We start from the raw sequence: 19389 nt of genomic DNA on the forward strand, positions 1-19389 counted from the left end.
TAAAATAAACATGAAATTATTTGTTACTAAATACACGCCCCAACTATATAATCAGTTTTGCAATTAACAATTTCCCTTCTCAACTTGGTCCAGCCACGTTTCAGGCAGCTGCTCTGAGTTGCACCCGTGTCAGGGTTCCTCGCGGTTTAGCAGCCAGACCAAGGCTCCGCCTTGCGCCCCTCCCAGATTACATCATAGAGCCCACCAGTCAGGGCCGACGGGGCCCAGTCAGGCCCACCCGCACGCAGGCCGCGTGCGCCTGACACTAAGCATCCTCCCTGGAAAAGGAAGCGGCGGCCATCTCAGAACGGCGGAGGCGGCCTGAGGCTCGCCATTCGCTGAGGCATCCGCGGGCGGGAGGCCGCAGTCTAGACCCCCGACGCGCGCATCGCCAACGGTCCGCCGCTCGTGCCGCTTTCACGGAGAGGTCGAGGAGCAGGGGCCGGCGTGGATTGGTTCGCGGCGCCTCGGCCCGCCCTTCCGAGGCGCCCATTGGTTGGGGCGGCACCCGCTGACGGCGAGGACGCTCCGCCTTTTTGCCGGCCTTCAAGAGGGCGACGAGGAAGCGGCCACCTCCCTGTGCCCCGCCCCTCCGGCTAGCTCTGTGGCTTCTGCGGCTCCTCCCGGCTGCTCCCGGCTCCTCTCTGCCCTCTCCCGGCTTCCAGCGGCTCCGGCTAGGACTCGGCGGCGGCGGGTAGGTGCGGGTGAGATTGGGATCCGAGGGTCGGCCTCCTCACTATCCCCCGAGACTCTGGGCTAGGTTCTCGCGGTGGCCGCCAGGGACCCCCGCAGGTCGCGCCTGAGGCGGGGAAGGGCGGTGGCTGTCCGCCTACGGGACGCCGGAGTGGCTGCAAGAGGGGGCTTGGTGGGGGGCCTGCGGGCGTGACCTTCGGAGTCTCGGAGGCGCCTTGTGAAGGGACCGTAGGGGGCGAGACCGGCCCAGAGATTTTGTTTCATGGCTTCTGAGGTTGTGGAGCCGAGGGGCTTGCCTCAGGCTGGGCATGTGCTGAGTCCCGGCACCGAGGGTCGACCGCAGCCTGGGCCCTTGGGTGGGGTTCTGGGTGCAGAAGGACTCCGGGGTCGTTTCTCCAGGCTTGAGGAGGGGCGTCAGTGGGTGTGGGAACTGAGGCGAGCTCCGTGTGTCCTGTCTGAGGGTTATGGGTGGGGCCGAGGGGGTGGTCTGGAGAACCCAACTCGAGCCCTTGTGTGCGTGGGCCCCCGCACAGTTTGGGGACTGACGCGCATCTAGTGTCTGGCTTCGGGAGTGCAAAGGGGTCACATTAAGGGTGCGGAGTCCGGAAACTTTGGGAGCAGGGCTAGCAGTGGCCTTCGGAAACGTTACTCGGGCAGAGATTGTGGTTTATTTAGCACATGGGACGAGCTCTTTTGGACTGTTCCTGCCGGAACTCAACTTTACTTGAGATTGCCTCCTGGGCGTATCTGGGTGGTTTTGCTTATCTCTTGTATTGTGTAGATTAAATGCATTTGTGCTTTAGGGAAAGAGACTGATTTCCCCACAGGTTTGTGTTTTAGGAATCCAGAACTCGCCCCCTCCCGGAGCAGGGTTGTAGCCTGTACTTCTCAGGAAAGATTAGTGTTACCCAGCTTTTTTGCTGGAATCCCCCTTTCTCCTTTTCCTCCGCTGGTCCAGTTACAGAATTTCTCCCCAGGGCCTCTGCAGTGTTTCTTGCTCCCTGTGAGTGTCTCCCGCCCATTTTCCTACTGCTGCGCTTTTGGCAACTGCCTCTGCTCTTTCCCAGGGATGGTTGTGGCATTGCATCAGGGGATATTTGTGCTTGTAATTTGCTCACTCAGCCCAGGAGGAGGGAGAATAGTATGGTGCAGAGATGGGGAGGGGTGCAGGAGGGTGACAATCGGGAGGGGGACGGTGGCAGCTTGGCTGGGTAGGCAGAGCGATGGGTGTGGTGAGGGAAATACAGCTGCTCTAGGCCTATAGGGTAACACTGCCCAGTCATCAGCGCAGAGATTCAAAGACCAGCAACAGCAGCAGCTATTTTTATAAATCAATCCTGAATCCAAGCTGAGCACATGGATTTAGGGTGAACAGTTGTCATGCCCTAACTATGACAGGCTGAGTGTTTTGTAGACAACACTGCAGTTGCTAAGCAAGAGACTCGATCAGTCTGTACCATGTAGCAGGTACTTGCAACTTTGTAACTTTTTCTCCATTTTGGGAGTGTGTTCATGGCTTTTCAATTGATGGAGTCTGACGGCTCATACCACTTCCTTTCAAAGGTGATATTTCTATTTCAGTCATAATTTCCTTTTACACTTAGCTTAAAGTCATTAAAGCTATTGTTTTTGTTTGTTTGTTTTTGAGCTAGTACTTACTATCTTCCAGGGGCTTTTTAAATGAAGGCCAATACACTGATGGGAAGCAAACTTAGCATAGATCTGAGTCAGGTTCCAGTACGTGTTGAAAGTATTGATGCTCTGTACACAATTGGACATAATTATCCACTGGCCCAAAACAACTCCATTGTTCTTGGTAGCCTAATCAGTAAAGCAGTTGATTATAGTATTGGAATTAGGGCAAGAAATGTTCCCAGGGATATTTTAATCAAGCTATTGAAGCTTAGTGAATTGACCTTTTCCTATGTAATGTTAACATATGCACTAAAGTTGAAAAATAAAGTGTGTCTCTTATTGTATTTTATTTACTTTTTACATTTACTTTGAGTGTGTATGTGTGCGAGTGCTTGTGAGTGTGGAGGTCAGAGGACAACTTTGGGAGTTGTCAGAGGACCATTCTGTGTAACAACCATGGCTGTTCTAGAACTCCATTTGTAGACCAGGCAGACACTGAATTCTGAGATTTACCTGCAGCCTTAGATTAAAAGCATTAACCACCAGTGTGTGTCCATATACATAACCCCATCCCCCTGCCCCAAGACAGGGTTTTGTCTGTGTAGCCCTTGCTGTCCTGGAACTCTATAGACCAGGTTAGCCTAGAACTCAGAGACCTGCCTGCTTCTGCCTCCTGAGTGCCAGGATTAAGAGCATGAACTGCCACTGCTTAGCTATGCGTCAGCTTTTTTTTTAAATGATTTTTTTCAAAATATTTTTGTACTTTTTTGGTATAAAACTATATGGATATATTTTTGTCAGTTAGTATGCATGCTTCAGCTTTTCAAATGCTAGGATTATAGGTATATGCCACCATACCCAGCTTGGGGTGTGTTCCCTATATTCTCCCTTTCCAGGTTTAAAAACAAATCTATTCATATGTTTAACAGTGTGTCTATGCTAAAATCTCAAGTATACAAATAAGGCTACATTTTATATTAAAGTCCTTTCCCATTGTTTGCTGACAACTGAAGGAAGCACCTGGGTTTTCTTTTTTCCCCTGAGATTGGGGTCTTGTGTTGCCCAGGCTGGTCTAAAGCTCCTGGACTCAGGCCATTTTCTTGCCTAGGAGGATCACAGTTCTAACTCAGCATTCAGCTCTGGTGTTATAGCTTGATAGCTTAGCCTTAGTTAGAGAATTGGTTCTTCCTAACTGTGTTTTTGGATTTGGTGATTCAGTTTTGACTGTAGACTTTTGTAGTTGACAATTTCAAAATTTGTGGATTATTTATTATTGAGACAGGGTCTTATTATATGCCCCTGGCTGGCTTTGAATTCATGTAACACTACACCCAGTTCAAAGGCTGAAACTTTGCACAAGGTAGGGGAAAGCTCTGCTGCTCAGCTGTATTCCCAGTCTCACTTTTTAATGTTAAGAATTGGTAGTTTGTGATAAATTTTAGTTTTCCATTAATGCAAGAAGATCAGAAATGAGAAATAGATGTAGATGTAATCTTTCCCCACCTTTTTTCCCCTGAGGCAGTATTTCACTTAAACTGACATGATGATCTGCCTCTGCTTCCCAGGTGCTGACAATAGAGGCACATGCCACCAAGCCTGCCATCACTTTCTTCCTTTTACAGTGACCCAAGGTTTTTGTCTTTTGAAACAGTTGACTTCAGATCCTTCTGTTTCACTTTTTTTTTTTTTTTTTCTTTTTGACAGGGTTTCTCTGTGTAGTCCTGGGGGTTCTGGAAGTCACTATGTAGACCAGATTTTTCAAACTGGAACCAGATCTGTCTCTGCCTCTAAAGTGCTAGGATTAAAGGTGTATACCACCACAGCCTTGTTGGAAATACTGATACATGCCACCACACTCTGCAAGAAATGCAGCTTAAAAAGTCTTTTATTTTGAAATACTCTTAGATTTATAGAAGAGTTGAGCAGAACCACGTGGCCAGGAGAAACTGCCAGTAGCAAAGTATATAGCTGGGGAATAAATTAGTATATTGCTAGATCTGCGCAAATCTAGGCACATAGCTTATAAATATAGCTGATTGTGTTTTCTTACTATGGGCTTATTTGGGTTGGAAATTACTGTAACACCCCCACGCAGAAAAACAAAACAAAACTCAAAAGACAATGGACCTTGTTTCAAACAAGGTAGAAGGCATACCTGAAGTTGTTCTAACATAATCATGTTTTGGCATTTATGTGTTCACATTCACACACTCAAATGTACATACATACACTTGTACACACACATGTGCGCACACACACTCCTGAGAGAAAAGACAGAACTCTATGTACTCTTAACTTCTCAGCCTTCTCCTACCTCCCTCCTTCTCCCCTCTTTATTTCCCTGGGATAGGTAGGGTCTGAGGAACCTAGGTTAATCTGGAAATCCTTATATGGCTCAGGTGGCTCATCACTCCCAGTTTCTTTGTCTCTATGAGTTGTTGCTTTTAATTGTAGATGTTTTGGGTTGAACAGTTTTATGCAGGTATTTCTCAAGATAGTAACTGAGCTGGCTACCAGTTCTATCCTTAAGACCTTTTATTTTGTGTGTGGGTATGTATATGGGTGCTTAAGTGTCAAAAGTTTCTTGTCTAGGTCAGAGGATAATTTAGGGATATTGGTTCTTTTCTTTCTAGCATGTAGGTCCTTGGGATTGAAGTAAGGACCTTGCTGAGCTATCTCACCAGCCCTAAATTTGTCATTTTTGAAAAGTTTTTTCTTGATAATCCTTACCTTTTTATTTTTGCTTGTCTTTTTGAGTTTCTCTGTGTAGCTCTGGCTGTCCTGGAACTTGCTCTATAGACCAGGCTGGACTCCTGCCTCTTCCTCCCAGGTGCTGGCATTAAAGGTGCACCACCATGCCTGTCCCTGAACTGGCTTTCCTGAAGGAAAGTTAGAACTTTAACTTAGTGGCTCTGATTATTTTTTTCCCATCTGCAGTTATTTTGTGTAGTGCCAATATTCACTTTATAATTATTCAATGACACTTATTTTATCCTACTTAATTTTTTTTTTTTTTTTTTTTTTGGCCAGGCTGTAGTAGTACAAACCATTAATACTGGCACTGAGGATGCAGAGAGTTTGAGGAAAGCCTGGGCTACTGAGTGAGATCCAGGATAGCCAGGGCTACACAGAGAAACCCTGTCTTGAAAACATAAACAAAAGTTCTTTTTTTCCAGACCAAATAGCTGACCTCTACCTTTCTTCAAATGCAATTTCTAAACTGTTTTGCTATATTAAACATCATCCTGTGCATGCTGCAGTTTGTCAGTTTGTTAGATACTGCTTGATTCTGATGTTTTGTTAATTATTTGTTATGGAAATGCTGAATTATTGTGCTTGTGGTCCCAGGCATTCAGAGGCTGAAGTGGGAGAATTGCTTGAGCTCAGGATTTGAAGGCCAATTTGGTAACATAAAAGTCTCTATCACCCTTCTTTTCAGAGTTGTTTGTTCTTCCTTTGTTTATCTGTGTACTGGGGATTGAACCTGGGGCCTTGGGCATTATGGGCAAACATTTTACAACTGAAGTATAATCCCCAGTCTGCAAGTTCTGTTTTTCTTGATATTTTCTTTTCCTTCAGTTTAGATAGATTTATTATTATGTGTTTGAGCGTTTGCCTGGGACTGGAGTTACAGGTAGTTCCTGAGCTGCCTTGTGGGTCCTGAGAATCAAACCCAGTCTTCTGTAAGAGCAACTGTCTCTAAAGTGCTGACCCACTCTCAGCCTTCTTGCTACTCTTCAATGCTGACTTATACTTGTCTGGTAGTTAAGTTACCTCTTCTCTCCTTGTTTTGTTTTGTTGTTTACAAATTCTGTGAAGCCACATCTTTGTCTTTCTGTATTTGTGTTTTGATTTCCCCTACTCAACTGAAACATTTTATTTATATTTATATAGGTGCTTTACATTTTTAGAGAAAGAATATCAAGACTGGGATGTAGCTCAGGAGAGTCTTTGCCTACTATTACAGAAATAAATTTGTAGCACTCAATAAATCTGGCAGGATGGGACACATCTATGATCCTAGCAAGATGATCTGAAGTTCATTGTGATCAGTTATGGAGCACATTTCAGGTCAACCTGCAATGTATGGAACTTGGTCTCTGTTAAACAAAACAAACAAACCAAAAGGGGTGGAGAAATGACTCAGTGGAGAAGAGCATTTGCTGTTCTTGCAAATGACCCAGCTTTTGTTCTCAGCATCCCACCTGGCTGTTTACCTATCTGTAACTCTAGTTTTAGGGACTCCATGCCCTTTTGTGGGCACCAGGAGCATGTAATACATTCAGGCAAAACCACTCAGACATAAAGTAAAAACCTTTAAATCTTAAAAGAAAAATACAAAAAGGGGCCTGTGAAATAGCTCAGTGAGTAAAAGGCACTTGATTTGATCTCTGGAAGGGAAAAGTTACTTCTGAAGATTGTGCTCTAACCTCCATCTTGTCTCTTGGTGCATGATGCTGATGCCAGCTGGCCTTGTCAGTGCAGCAAGACTAAATGGATGAGACGGGAGGACATATTTTGCCATTTTCCTAGGTCTGGGGCTGATTGAGGAATGTTTAATTGGGCAAGTTAGTATTGTTTTGGGTGGAAGGTAAGTGAGTTTTGAGTTTATGGGAGGAGGTTCAGGTAAAGAGGACTTAGTATGAGGTGCGTGTCTGAGTGAGCATGTGAGGGAGAAAGGGAAGTAGAGAGGTGGGGGAGAAGAGGAGAAGAGAGAAAGCATTGGACTTTACATGTTGATTTTTCCCCTCTGCCATGGGCTCTGGAGATGAAATTCAGTTGTCAGGTTGTGTGGCAGGCACCTTTACCTGCTGAACATTTTATGTTTGTGCTACAATTAAAAAAATTATTTAACATGCATGACTGGTTTTGCCTGCATGTATGTATTTGCACCATGTGTATGAGTCTGGTGCTCAGGGAGTACTGAAGAAGGTGTTAGATCCCTTGGAACTGGGGTTCTGGGTGATTGAGAGGTACCTTGTGTGTGGGTACTGGAAATCAGATGGAGTCCTTTGTAAGAACAAATGTTCCTAACTGCTGAGCCAGTTCTGCAGTCTCTGTGTTAGTGTGTTTTGCTGTATATATTTGTATATGTTTTGCTTATAACTTGCTATATATACTGCCCAGTGTAGCTTCAAACTTGTTGCATTCTGCCTTGACCTAGAATGGTGTTTTTTGGTTACTTTTGATCCTTGTCTGGGATAAGTACTCCTTGGGTTTCCATTACTGTGTCTTCACAGATTTGTCATTTGACATTAAAAAAATGAAGATGCAATGCAGATATAAAGCTCACTATTTAACTACAGAATTAAATGACTTGCAGAGATAAGGGAGCCTGTAGTGGTCTGTCCTAGGTCTTCTGCATGTTTTCTATGGCTGAGTAGCTTAGTGGTTTTTTTTTTTTTTTTTTTTTTTTTTTTTAATATTTATGGCTATCCTAACAACAGAGATGGAGCAAAGGGGTTGTCCTGGCTCTTTTGCCCACTTGAGGGACCCTCTTCCTCCTCCTACACGATTGTCTTGGATAGCCTTGGTGTGATGGTACGTGCCTGGCCTTATTGTAACTTATTATGTGGTGTTTGGTTGATGTCCCATCATCCTGCAAAGAAACCCCATACCCACTAGCAAGCAGTCATTCTCCATTCACTCCACCCCTAGTTTTCCTGCTGGTATTCTGCATGTTTATTATTATATAAACAAATCCACACAGTAAATGGCATTTTGTGTCAACTGGTACAATGCTTTCAGGTTTATTCATGTTGTATGTAGCAAGTGTTCATTTTTGCCCAAATACTATTACATTATGTGGCTATTTTTTGTTTTGTTAATTCATTTCTCCATAAATAGACATAGGGTTGTTTCTACTTTATTCAAATATTATTTTTTTTAACTTTTTTAAAGATTTATTTTATTTATATGAGTACACTGTAGCTGTCTTCAGATACACCAGGAGAGGGCATCACATCTCATTACAGATGGTTGTGAGCCACCATGTGGTTGCTGGGAATTGAACTCAGGACCTCTGGAAGAGCAATCAGTGCTCTAACCACTGAGCCATCTCTCCAGCCCCTATGGTTATGTTTTTGTATAAAGTGTCCCTTCAATCCCCAAGTATGTTCTTAAAACAAAGTCCAGTCTTTAATTTGGTATTCTGTTATGTCATTAGCTTCAATGAGTAACTGGGATTACAGGTGTGAACAGCCTTGCTAAGTTTTCATTTCAGGCATATGGTCACCATGTTTAACCTTTTGAGAAAATGCCAAGCTTTCCTTTTACAAGTGCCCTTTGTAATCCTGTAACAGTGTATGAAGGTGCCAGTTCTCTCACGTCTCACAGAACCTTGTCTTTCTGATTACAGCCATCCTAGTGGGTATAAAGTAGTATCTCAGGATTTTGGTTTTGATTTTCCTTATGACTAAACTGCTTATCAGCCATTTATGTATAATCCTTAGAGAAATGTATTCAGATTAAAAAACATTTTGTTTGTATGTGCCTGTTTCTATGCATTTGTGCCTGTAAGGCTGCTTATCATCATGGTATGTATATAGAGTCTGGAGAACAACTTGCAGGATTTTAGTTCTTTCTCTCTACCATGTGGATCTCAGGGATACAGTGAAGGTCTTCAGGCTTTGTGGGAGTCTTCTTTACCTGGCTGAACCATCTTGCCAATTCCATATTTAAAAATTTGCTCCTCTTCCCTTTTGCCATGCCAGGAATCAAATCTGGAGCTCTGTACATGTTAGATTAAGAATTGTACTACTTGGGGCTGGAGAGATGGCTCAGCAGTTAAGAGCAGTGACTGCTCTTCCAGAGGTCCTGAGTTCAGTTCCCAGCAACCATCTGTAATGAGATCAGATGCCCTCTTCTGGTGTGTCTGGAGACAATTACAGTGTACTTATATATAATAAATAAATAAATTTTTTAAAAAGGAATTGTTTCCTATCACTTGACTTACAACCATCCATAACTCTACTTCCAGGTGATTGGATGCTCTGTCTATTCCTGCCTAGTCTGGAACTTACTTAATGTAGACCAGTCTGGCCTAGAACTCAGAGGTCCACCTGTGTGTGCCTCAGGAGTGTTGGGACTAAAGGTGTATGCCATCTCACCTAGCAACCAATATTTCTTGTGCTTTGTTTTTCCTTTCCTGTCGCCTAATGTGTGTTTGAATGCTGAAGTAATTGTGGAATGCAGTGGAGCATAATGGCCACTAATGACTTGGAAAGTAGTACTGAAGGGAAGTCTCAATCCTCTGCTTTTTTTTAAACACAGAGAAATCTGAGTCAGGGCTTCTCAGTAGCCCTGGCTATCTTGGAACTAGCTGTGTAGATCAGGTTGGCCTCAAATTCAGAGACCCACCTGCCTCTGACTCCACTACCACCCTGCTAGATTTAATTTTTTTTTTAAGATTTATTTATTTATTATATATAAGTACACTATAACTGTCCTCAGATACACCAGAAGAGGGCATCAGATCTTATTACAGATGGTTGTGAGCCATCATGTGGTTGCTGAGATTTGAACTCAGGACCTTTGGAAGAGCAGTCAGTGCTCTTAACCACTGAGCCATCTCTCCAGCCCTAATTTTTTTTTTTTTTTTATTAGAAAGAGAGAATATATGTGCACTCAAGTGTCCGAGATCAGGTCAGAGTTCAACTTTTTGGGAATTGGTTTTCTTTTCCCACTGGGTTCTGGGAATCAAACTCAGGCCATCAGGCTTTTGCAGCCATGATTTTGCCTGCCATCTTTCCTTTTTATCCCCCCTCCTTTATTTTTTTATTTACTTATTTTTCTACAAGGTCTTACTATATGTCCCAGGGTAGTCTTTGAGCTCATTTATGTAGCTCAAGTGACATGATGATCCTGCCCTCTCCCTCCAGGTGCTGTATTACAGGCAAGTAGCATTCTGCTTAGCTAAACCTATTTTCTATTGTGAAATGTTTCCTGAAGTCCAGGAAAGGTAATTCTCCCAAATTCCATCACTGTTTATATGTCTTCCTCTTAATTATCCTTTGTTTCTGAGATTTGGAACACTAAGTATCAGAGTCTTCAGAGAGTTACAATAGGAACCATACATTTATTTTATGTATTATTTCTTAGGGAAGTGTGTTCTGACCTCACTCATAAAGTACTTTCATGAACCTAGAAATACAATTGTAATGCCATTGGCTATGTTGGCTGTTCATTCCATGTTAAAGAATTGATATGTTTCAGGATAATCTGGACTTTATGATATTCTATCTCAGAGAAACAAAATAAGGTGGGCAGTGGTGATATACTCCCAGCATTTGGGAGGCAGAAGGAGAGGCAGGTCCATCTCTGTCTACAGAGCTAGTTCCAGGAAAGCCAAAGTCATACGGAAAAGAAACAGCAACAACAAACAACCCACCCCACAGTGTTGAGTTCGCAGCACCAATTTTGGACCACAACTACTAGTAACTCCATCCACAGGGGGATCCAAAGCTTTTGGCCTCTGGGTACCTGCATTCACATATGTGTACATAGACACATATACATATTTAAAAGTAATAAATAAAAGAAACAAAGAAACCAACAGACACTATTCTTAACCATAATTTCGCTACTCTTGGACTTGTAAAAGATCTTTCTCCACTTTCCAAAATGTGTTTCATCCCTCTTGTCTTTTCCCTTTGACAGGGTCTGCAGTGTAGTTCAGGCTGACTTCAACTTACTATGTAGTAGAGAATGGTCTAGAATTCTCATCTTCCTATGGCCACTCACTCCCAGAGTTCTACAGTTACAGGCTTGAACCACCACCTCACCTAGTTTTATGAGGTGTTAGTATTTGAACCCATGACATGGTGAATATTAAACATTCCACCAGTGTAGTTACATTTCCAGTCCTATATTATAGTTTTTCTTATAAGTCTCCTTTTTTACCATTTTGTTATTTTAACTTGGTTGGGGACCAGTGTTTCATGCTCTGGGCTAGCCTTAAGTTCCTGATCCTACTGCCTTTACTTTCTAAGTGCCAAGATTACATGCAGGAATCTTACAAAGCTGAAGTCTCCTTTTTTGACAAGGAGATCTTTTCCCTTGTGGTTGTCTTGCAATTTATATTTCTAAGGAAGCGGTTTCATTTATCTTGAACATCCATTCCCTCCTGTCCTTGTTAGTGTTTCTTAGTGTAACCCTGGCTGTCTTAGAACTAGCTCTGTAGACCAGGCTAGCCTTGAACTTGCAGAGATCCATCTGCCTCTGCCAGTGCTAGGATTAAAGGTGTGCATTAGAGGTTAGATGGTCTTTTATTGAAATATTTCCTAGTTGCTGGGCATTCCACCACAACACTTTTGATTGTAATGAGAATTCTTAAATATCGGCTTCTTTAAAAACATAGAAATATAATGTACTTTTGTTTTAACCCCAGGTATAAGGATATGGGGCTGCTTTGGAATGTGTCTCAGTTAGGGTTTTTATTGCTGTGAACAGACAACATGACCAAGGCAAGTCTTATAAATAACAAAATTTAATTGGGGAAGGATTACAGGTTCAGAGGTTCAGTCCAGTACCATCAGTGTGGGAGCATGGCAGCATCCAGGTAGTCATGGTGCAGGGGGAGCTGAGAGTTCTAAATCTTCATCCAAAGGAAGCCAGGAACAGACTGAGCATCCACAGACAGCTAGGAGGAGTGTCTCCAAGTCCACCCCCAGAGTGACACACACTTCCTCCAACAAGGCCACAGCTTCTACTAGTGCCACTCCCTGGGCCAAGCATATGCAAACCATAACAGAATGACTATGATTTGCCTCATGCTCTAGCAGAGGCAAGTTTTTGCCAGCTGCAGTTTTTTGGGATTGTGTGACTTTTGGAATTCTGGGAAAGTATATAAATACTAGGACCTTAGAGATGGAGTTAGTTGTGCTTAAAGAAGAAACACAAGGAAAGAAATCTGATTCAGGGATCTCTTTCTCTCCCCCACACCAGTTCTTTCTTTCCTGTCTAGTGTTTGTAGTGAAACCTTGGGGGATAAAGGGTGGAAAAAAGAACTCATAAAGTAGTCAAGACCAGGCTACAGTCATCACCACTTACGATGTCATAGTAGGAATGGCCATCCACATTACAGCCTATAGACTGTAATACACAGGATCTACTTAATTTTATTTAGAAAGATCTCATGCTAAAGACAGGTGCTCAATCTGTTGGACAGTGTTGATAGTATGATCAAAATTCCTGCTATGTTCCATGTTTTTTAAAATTTTTTTCCTTCTCTTTCACTCTTCATGGCTCATTGAGGGCTCTAATGGTCAGGGCAGAGGTAGAGAACAACTTCTCTGGGCTGCTCTGAGTGGTCAGTGTCACCGTCATTCTTAGACCTTCCCAATCAGTTGCCTTGGTATTGCCACCACTGCCTTTTCTTTTCCCTCGAGAAAGTCTCAAGGTACACATCCTGGGGGTCAAGGTAGAGGTGGCACTGACCTCACCTCTGGTGTACTTTGATATCATTGTGGTTCAACTCATGTGGCATGGTGGAGAAGGCTGGTGTTGTTTTAACTGGGATGAACTGGGATTTGGGCTGACCAAAGAAAGTTGCACCTTGGTCTTCTCTGAGCTGAGAGCCAAAAGTTGGTACCTATTTTTAACCTGGAATTGCTAGACTTTTCCAAAGTGACTGTACAATTCTACATTAAAACCACAAATGTGTGAATTAAACATTTCTTTCACATTCTTCTTTATTGAAAAACAGGGTTTTGTTTTGTAGTAGCCCAGGTGGGCACCAAATTCACCGTACTCTCTGCTCAGCCTACCTAGTACTAGATTACAATACTAGATTACAGATTTGCTTTATCTAGCTCCCACACTTCTTTACTTTGAAAGGTAGATAGATATGTATTTGCACATAACAACAACAACAATAATAATAATTACAAGACTGTGTTTTATATATATAGTCAGAGCTGGGGGCTTTTTTTTTTTTTTTGCCTCCACCTCTGAAGTACTGGGATTGTAAGCATGTACTACTACCAGGCACATTATGCTAAGATTCTTCAGTATATATGTAATTACTGAGTCATAAATATAAAACTTTTGATACATTTAATCAATTACTTTTTGAAAGTTTGTATTTTCTTACCATAGCTTATTTCACTATACCCTTGAATTATCAAAAAAAGAAAAAAGGTTTTTGTCATTGAGCTGGGTGTATAATGTGGATGGGTACTTGCTTGTCCTGCCGGAGGCTCTAGGTTAAAAAAATTGGTAATCTTCGTGTTTTAATCATATCTGATTTTCTTAAACCATGGCATTAGTATTATATGCAGTCATATGCCTAAAATAAAACATCAGTTTGAATGACCAAGAATGAGTCTCTCATAGACAGTTACCTAGTACTCAGCCAACTTAGCAAGTTCTCTTTTAGAAGGCTGTTTGGGCTGGGTATATTTTGAGTGTCTGCCGGCTACCAAGACAGCTGTTCTTTAGCAAGCTAAAGTGAGATAACATTTATAATTGGGACAAAGGAAATATCTGAAGGACATTCAGAACAACTTTATGTGCTCTGTATATGCCTCAGAGGCAAATGAAGCAGTTTAATTCGTGGATACCAATCTAGGACATTGGTGTCTTTCAACCGTGGATTGGTTTAAGAGCCAGAGGCTAATTTACATTGCAGTTACCAGTAGCACACAATATAGTAGTCAGTAAGTAGGTAGATTATCATGAGGCTAGATACAGACGACCCAGGGATCATCTTCTTTTACCACAAAATAGATTCTTGGCTGAGCTGAGAATCTCTCTCCTTATTTACAAAATCAGTAGTGTTGTTACTGATTAACATGATTAGAGAATTAAGGAGATAACATTTAAAATTCTGGGAAGGTACTACTTAGAGATCCAAATTAAAGAATTTTATTTTTTGCATATATGGATTTGGTGTCAGATTAGTGTTTTCTGTGGAAACGGCATTCCCTGTAAAAGCCCGATTGCCTCCCTCTCTCCTTTCTCTGGTACAACAGAGGGCAGAGGCAGGCAGATCTTCATGAATTACAGGCCAGCCAGTTCATAGTAAGACTGTCTCAAAACAACAACAAAGTTTTTGGGCTGGAGAGCTGACTAATGGGTTAAGAGCACCAATGGTTCTTCCAGAGACCCATAGTCCAGCACCCGTAAGGTGGCTTATAACTATCAATAACTATATAGTTCCAGGAGATTCAGTTTCTCCGAAGGTGCTGAATATACATGGTATAAAGACATACATGCAGGTAAAAGGTCCATATATGGATACTTTTAAAATGGTTTTCTGTTTTTATGATTTGGCCTCACACTGTAGTATAGGCTGGCTTGAAACATGTGGTAGTGCTGGAATTATGAGCCTCTACTCCCACTACATAACCCAGGAGAGCCTTGAATTTACTATGTAAGACTTGAATTCCTGTCCTTCTACCTCTGTCTTTTAAAAGCTATGACTGTAGGCATATGCTTCGGTAAAGCCTGGCTCAAATGCCTTTTTACAAAAAATTTTGCTTATTTTTCATAATATTTGAAAAGGGGTCATTATACTCTTCAAAAGAGATAATAATGGCTTTCTTCATTCTTGGAGGAAATAGGAGATACTAATAGTTTGTTTCAGTGAGCCCTATCATTAAGTTTTTGCTAGAATTTGCAAAAACACAAGCCACAATTATTTAAATCTTTTCCATAGTAGTTTTTCTGTATTTTCAGAAGTTCAGGTTTATTAGGAAATACATATTTTATATTTGGGATTTTTAGTATTACCTATCTAGCTTCATGTAGCAGGCTTAACTAAAATATGACTTGTACATGAACACACACCCACTTAGACAATAAGCAAATGAATGGAGGACAGAGTGAGAGAAGAATCTTTCTCCACCATTTGAGCCCAGGAATTAAACTTACATTCACTAGTTTCTTATGTGTTTAAGGTTATAAAATTTTAAAAAGTGTATCACATTTTGTTTTCTATGTACTATGGCATGGGTATGTATAGGAAGTGTACAGTGTAGTCAGTTCTCCTTTACCATGAAGGTTCCAGGGAGCAAACTCAAGTTGTTAGGTTTGATGGCAAGCAAGCACCTTTACTTGATGATCTATCACCTGTCCTCAAAAAATTATTTTTCCTTTAGTTCTTTTTTGGGTCAAATTGATGAAATACCATAAATAATTTGTTGCATCTTTTTTTCTTTCTTTCCTTCTTTCTTTCTTTCTTTTTTTCTTTCTTTCTTTCTTTCTTTCTTTCTTTCTTTCTTTCTTTCTCTCTCTCTCTCTCTCTCTCCCTCTCCCCCTCCCCCTCCCCCCCCCTCCCTCCCTCCCTCCCTCCCTACTTCCTTCCTTCCTTCTTTCCTTCTCTCTTTCTTTTGGAGACTATTTCAGGTAACCCATCTTGGTCTTAAACTGATCTTCTAGTTTTTACTTTCAAATAACTGGCAACATTACTTCATCTTCATGGTTACTTTGATTCCTGACCTGAAATCAGCATTAAACTTGTTTTGGATCAAATCCACTGTGTTCTTAGTGATGGAGTAATCACTAAGCTTACTCTGAAGGGTTGTGACCTATAGTAATTTCATATTTGCCAGAAGGTTTATTATTACTGATGTGATATTTTTAATCCCCATTCATTCACCTGTTGCTTCTGAATAAGGACAATGATTCCACAGTTGGCTGACTCATCCAGTGAAGCCAAAAATCACAGATAGAATTTGTAGCTGAATGTTGTGTACAGCTTTAATCTCAGAGGTCAGAGGCAGAAGTAGATGGATCTCTGTGAGTTTGAGGTCAGACTGGGCTACAGAGTGCGACCCTACCTAAAAAAAAAAAAAAAAAAAAAAAAAAAAGAAAGAAACAAAAACCAAGTAGGACCTTTACTCCACTTGCTGTTTATACTATTTTTTTTTTTTTTTTTTTTTTTTTTTAGTTGCCTAGTTCCTTTTTAAATATATCCCATTAGGGTTAATTTGAGAATGTGCTTGAATGAGATCTCTTTCATTAAGTATAATGTAATCAGTATATATTAGGTTTTCACATAAGACAAGTTTCACAACAAGTATTTAGAAAGTACTTATTATTCCCCCCCCCCTTTTTTTTTGGTGACTTGTGTTTATCATCTTGACTAGAAAATACAACAGACCATGCTCTGGTTTATGTCCTTGAGACTGGTTGAAGGATGTAAGTTTTAACCCTGAGATCCTCAAATGGTCTGACTGGAATTGCCATGATTAAAGGAATTTTAGAATAAATGTGTTGAAGGGTTATTTTGTCCATTTTTAATCAATATCTTCTTGGATAGGATTTATTTATGTTTAGACATGTAAAATTTATTCATAGTTTTGAAATAATCATTTTATGTGCATTGCCAGCATGTATGTTTGTTGTGAGCTGCTATGTGGGTCCTTGGAATTGAATTCAGGTCTCCTGGAAGAACATTCAGTGCTCTCTACAGCCCTACTTATAGGGTTTATGGTATACTTTTGGACTGATCTAAGTCATGTTTTTCTTTGTTTTCCTTTCCTTTTCTTACCTCCCCTCCCCCTTCCTTCCTTCCTTCCTTCCTTCTCTCTCTCTCTCTCTTTTGAGACAGCATTTCTGTGTTAGTCCTGGCTATTTTGGAACTTGCTCTGTAGACCATGTAGACCAGGCTGGTCTGGAACTCAGAAATTTGCCTGCCTCTGTCTCCTGAGTGCTGGGATTAAAGAAATGTTCCACCTTTCCTGGCCCAATTTCTTTCTTTATTGACAAGATCAACAAATGTTCAAGAAAGACCAGTATTAAAATGAAAATTTGTTTTGAAAGTGACTACACTAAAGGTCAGAAGTAGGGAAATAACAATATGAGTGAACATTAATGTCCTTCCAAGGAATCAGGTTTATCGAGTTGTTTTTTTTTTTTTTTAAGATTTATTTATTTTATTATATACACTGTAGGTGTCTTTGGACATACCAGAAGAGGGCATTGAATTTTATTATAGATGGTTGAGAGCTACCATGTTGTTGCTGGAATTTGAACTCAGGACCTCTGGAAGAGCAGTCGGTGCTCTTAACCACTGAGCTACTCCAGCTCCTTAGTTATTGAGTTTAATTGATGCTTGGGATTATAGTTCAGTGAAGGTACCTAGCATACACAAGGCCCTACCTAGCTAGATTCCAGTTCCAGCTCTACCTGCAATCTCTAAAAGTTAATCTGTACACTGGATATTGTCCATGTGTCAATTTGCCACAAGTTTAGCTTTTTTAAGAAAAGATTTATCAATTATGTATGTGTGTGAATATATGTGTGTGGATATATGTATGTGTGTATATGAATGTAGTGTTCATGTAGGCCAAATGTGTTGGATCCCTGACATGGGTGCTAGAAAAGAATCAGTGTCCCTTACTCTTTGAGAACAGAGTCTCTAGCTCTTGCCTGTTTTCATCTCAGAGAATTGTTTATGCTTTCTCACTTGATAGTTTCTCAATTTCCATCATCCTTCCCTTTTCTTTCTTCTCTCCTATGCCTTTCTTCCAGCCTCCATTTTAACTTTCTTCCCTTTCTGACCTGAAATTTGCTCTGTGGACCACACTGGTCTCAGATTTGTAGTAGAGTGCTGGGATTAAAGGCATGAGCCATTACGTCTGTCTTCTAAGTCGGGAACAGTGGCACACACTCGTAATTCTGGCACTTGGGAAGTTGATGCAAAATGCTTTCAATTTTAAAGCCAGTCACTGCTATAAGATTTAGTTAGCTTCAGAAAAACAGAGCTGGGGTCATAGTTTATTTGGTAAAGTATTTGCGATCAGTCCTTGGAACTCAGGTAAAAACCAGGAACATGCAGTGTCTCAAGTTTGTAAAACCTGCACTGGGAGGAGCTGGATGTTGGCATTTAGTCTAGGCTCTACTCCACAGTTACTTGGCAACAGCCAGATGTACCTGACTCACTATAAAAGGGGCTGCTTGCCCCCTCCTCACTCTCTTGCTCTCCTGCCCTTTGCTCCCTTACCCTCTTCCCCCCTCCCTATTCTACTCCCCCTTTCTCTCCATAGGCTCATGGCCTGCCTCCTCTTCTCTTTCTATCACCCCCCCCATCCCTGCTCTCCTCTCTCTCTGCCTTTCAACTACCTTCCCCATACGTCTGGGCTGGCACCCCTTATCTCATACCATACTGTGTACACACAAGCACACGCACACACACACACAAACATGTATGCACACGTGTCCCTGAAAAATGTCTCTCTAACAAAATAGAGATTGTTGTCTTCTGATATGGGATAAATAGGTTGGACCAAGCCACATCTTCTATTAATTCTTCCTCATCTTTTTGGCTTTTCATACCTTGTTTTGGGCCACCATGGTGCTCTCTAACCCCAAATGCCACATCTGTGATATCCTTCTTGGCTTTAAGCAGGATTGTTTGGGAGAAAGGGAAGCACATTTTATTCTTAGGGCAGTGATTCTGGTGACTAGAAAATGGATTATGAAATTAAAGGATTGATTGAGAGACTCAGTTCTGTTAAGTGATTGGTACACCCACTTCAGTGGCATTCAGCAGCATTCAGCTGTAATCTTAGGTTATGGGAGGTGAAGGCAAGAGGATCAGCAATTCAAGATCTTCCTCATAGTGAGCTTGAGGTTAGGCTGGACCTCATGATGAGACCCTGTCTCAAAAAGAATGAAGGGTGCAGTGTTCAGGTAAAGGAAGGGCATGTGAACCAAGACAGACAAAGGTGGATAAAGAAGCTAAGTACATGGGCTGGAGAGATGGCTCAGTGGTTAAGAGCACTGACTGCTCTTTCAGATGTTCTGAGTTCAAATCCCAGCAACCACATGGTGGCTCACAACCATCAGTAATGGGATCTGATGCCCTCTTCTGGTGTGTCTGAAGACAGCTACAGTGTATATTATACTTATGTATAATAAATAAATACATCTTTAAAAAAAAAGCTATAAGTACAGACTTGGGAGGCAGAGGCAGGTGGATCTCTTGATTTTCAAGGTCAGCCTGGTCTACAGAGGAAGTTCTCAGACAGCCATTCAGAACTACCTGTCTGGAAAAACCAAAGCAAACCAAAAATGAACAAAAATCTCTAAGCACTTTCCAGATAGTGATGATGT

The 19389-nt window shown here is 41.6% G+C and overlaps 1 protein-coding gene across 10 annotated transcripts in view; it reads left to right on the forward strand.

Annotated features, from left to right (window-relative positions):
* The first annotated feature begins 560 nt into the window (after window positions 1-560).
* MAP4 (microtubule associated protein 4) overlaps window positions 561-19389 on the forward strand; it is a 118054-nt gene continuing 99225 nt past the window's right edge. For all 10 annotated transcript variants that reach the window (XM_080934449.1, XM_080934452.1, XM_080934453.1 and 7 more), the window contains exon 1: window positions 561-694. The gene's annotated coding sequence lies outside the window, so the exon portion shown is untranslated. The remainder of the gene's footprint in view (window positions 695-19389) is intronic.

Source organism: Micromys minutus (assembly GCF_963924665.1).
Source record: "Micromys minutus genome assembly, chromosome: 21".
Taxonomy (NCBI): Eukaryota; Metazoa; Chordata; class Mammalia; order Rodentia; family Muridae; genus Micromys; species Micromys minutus.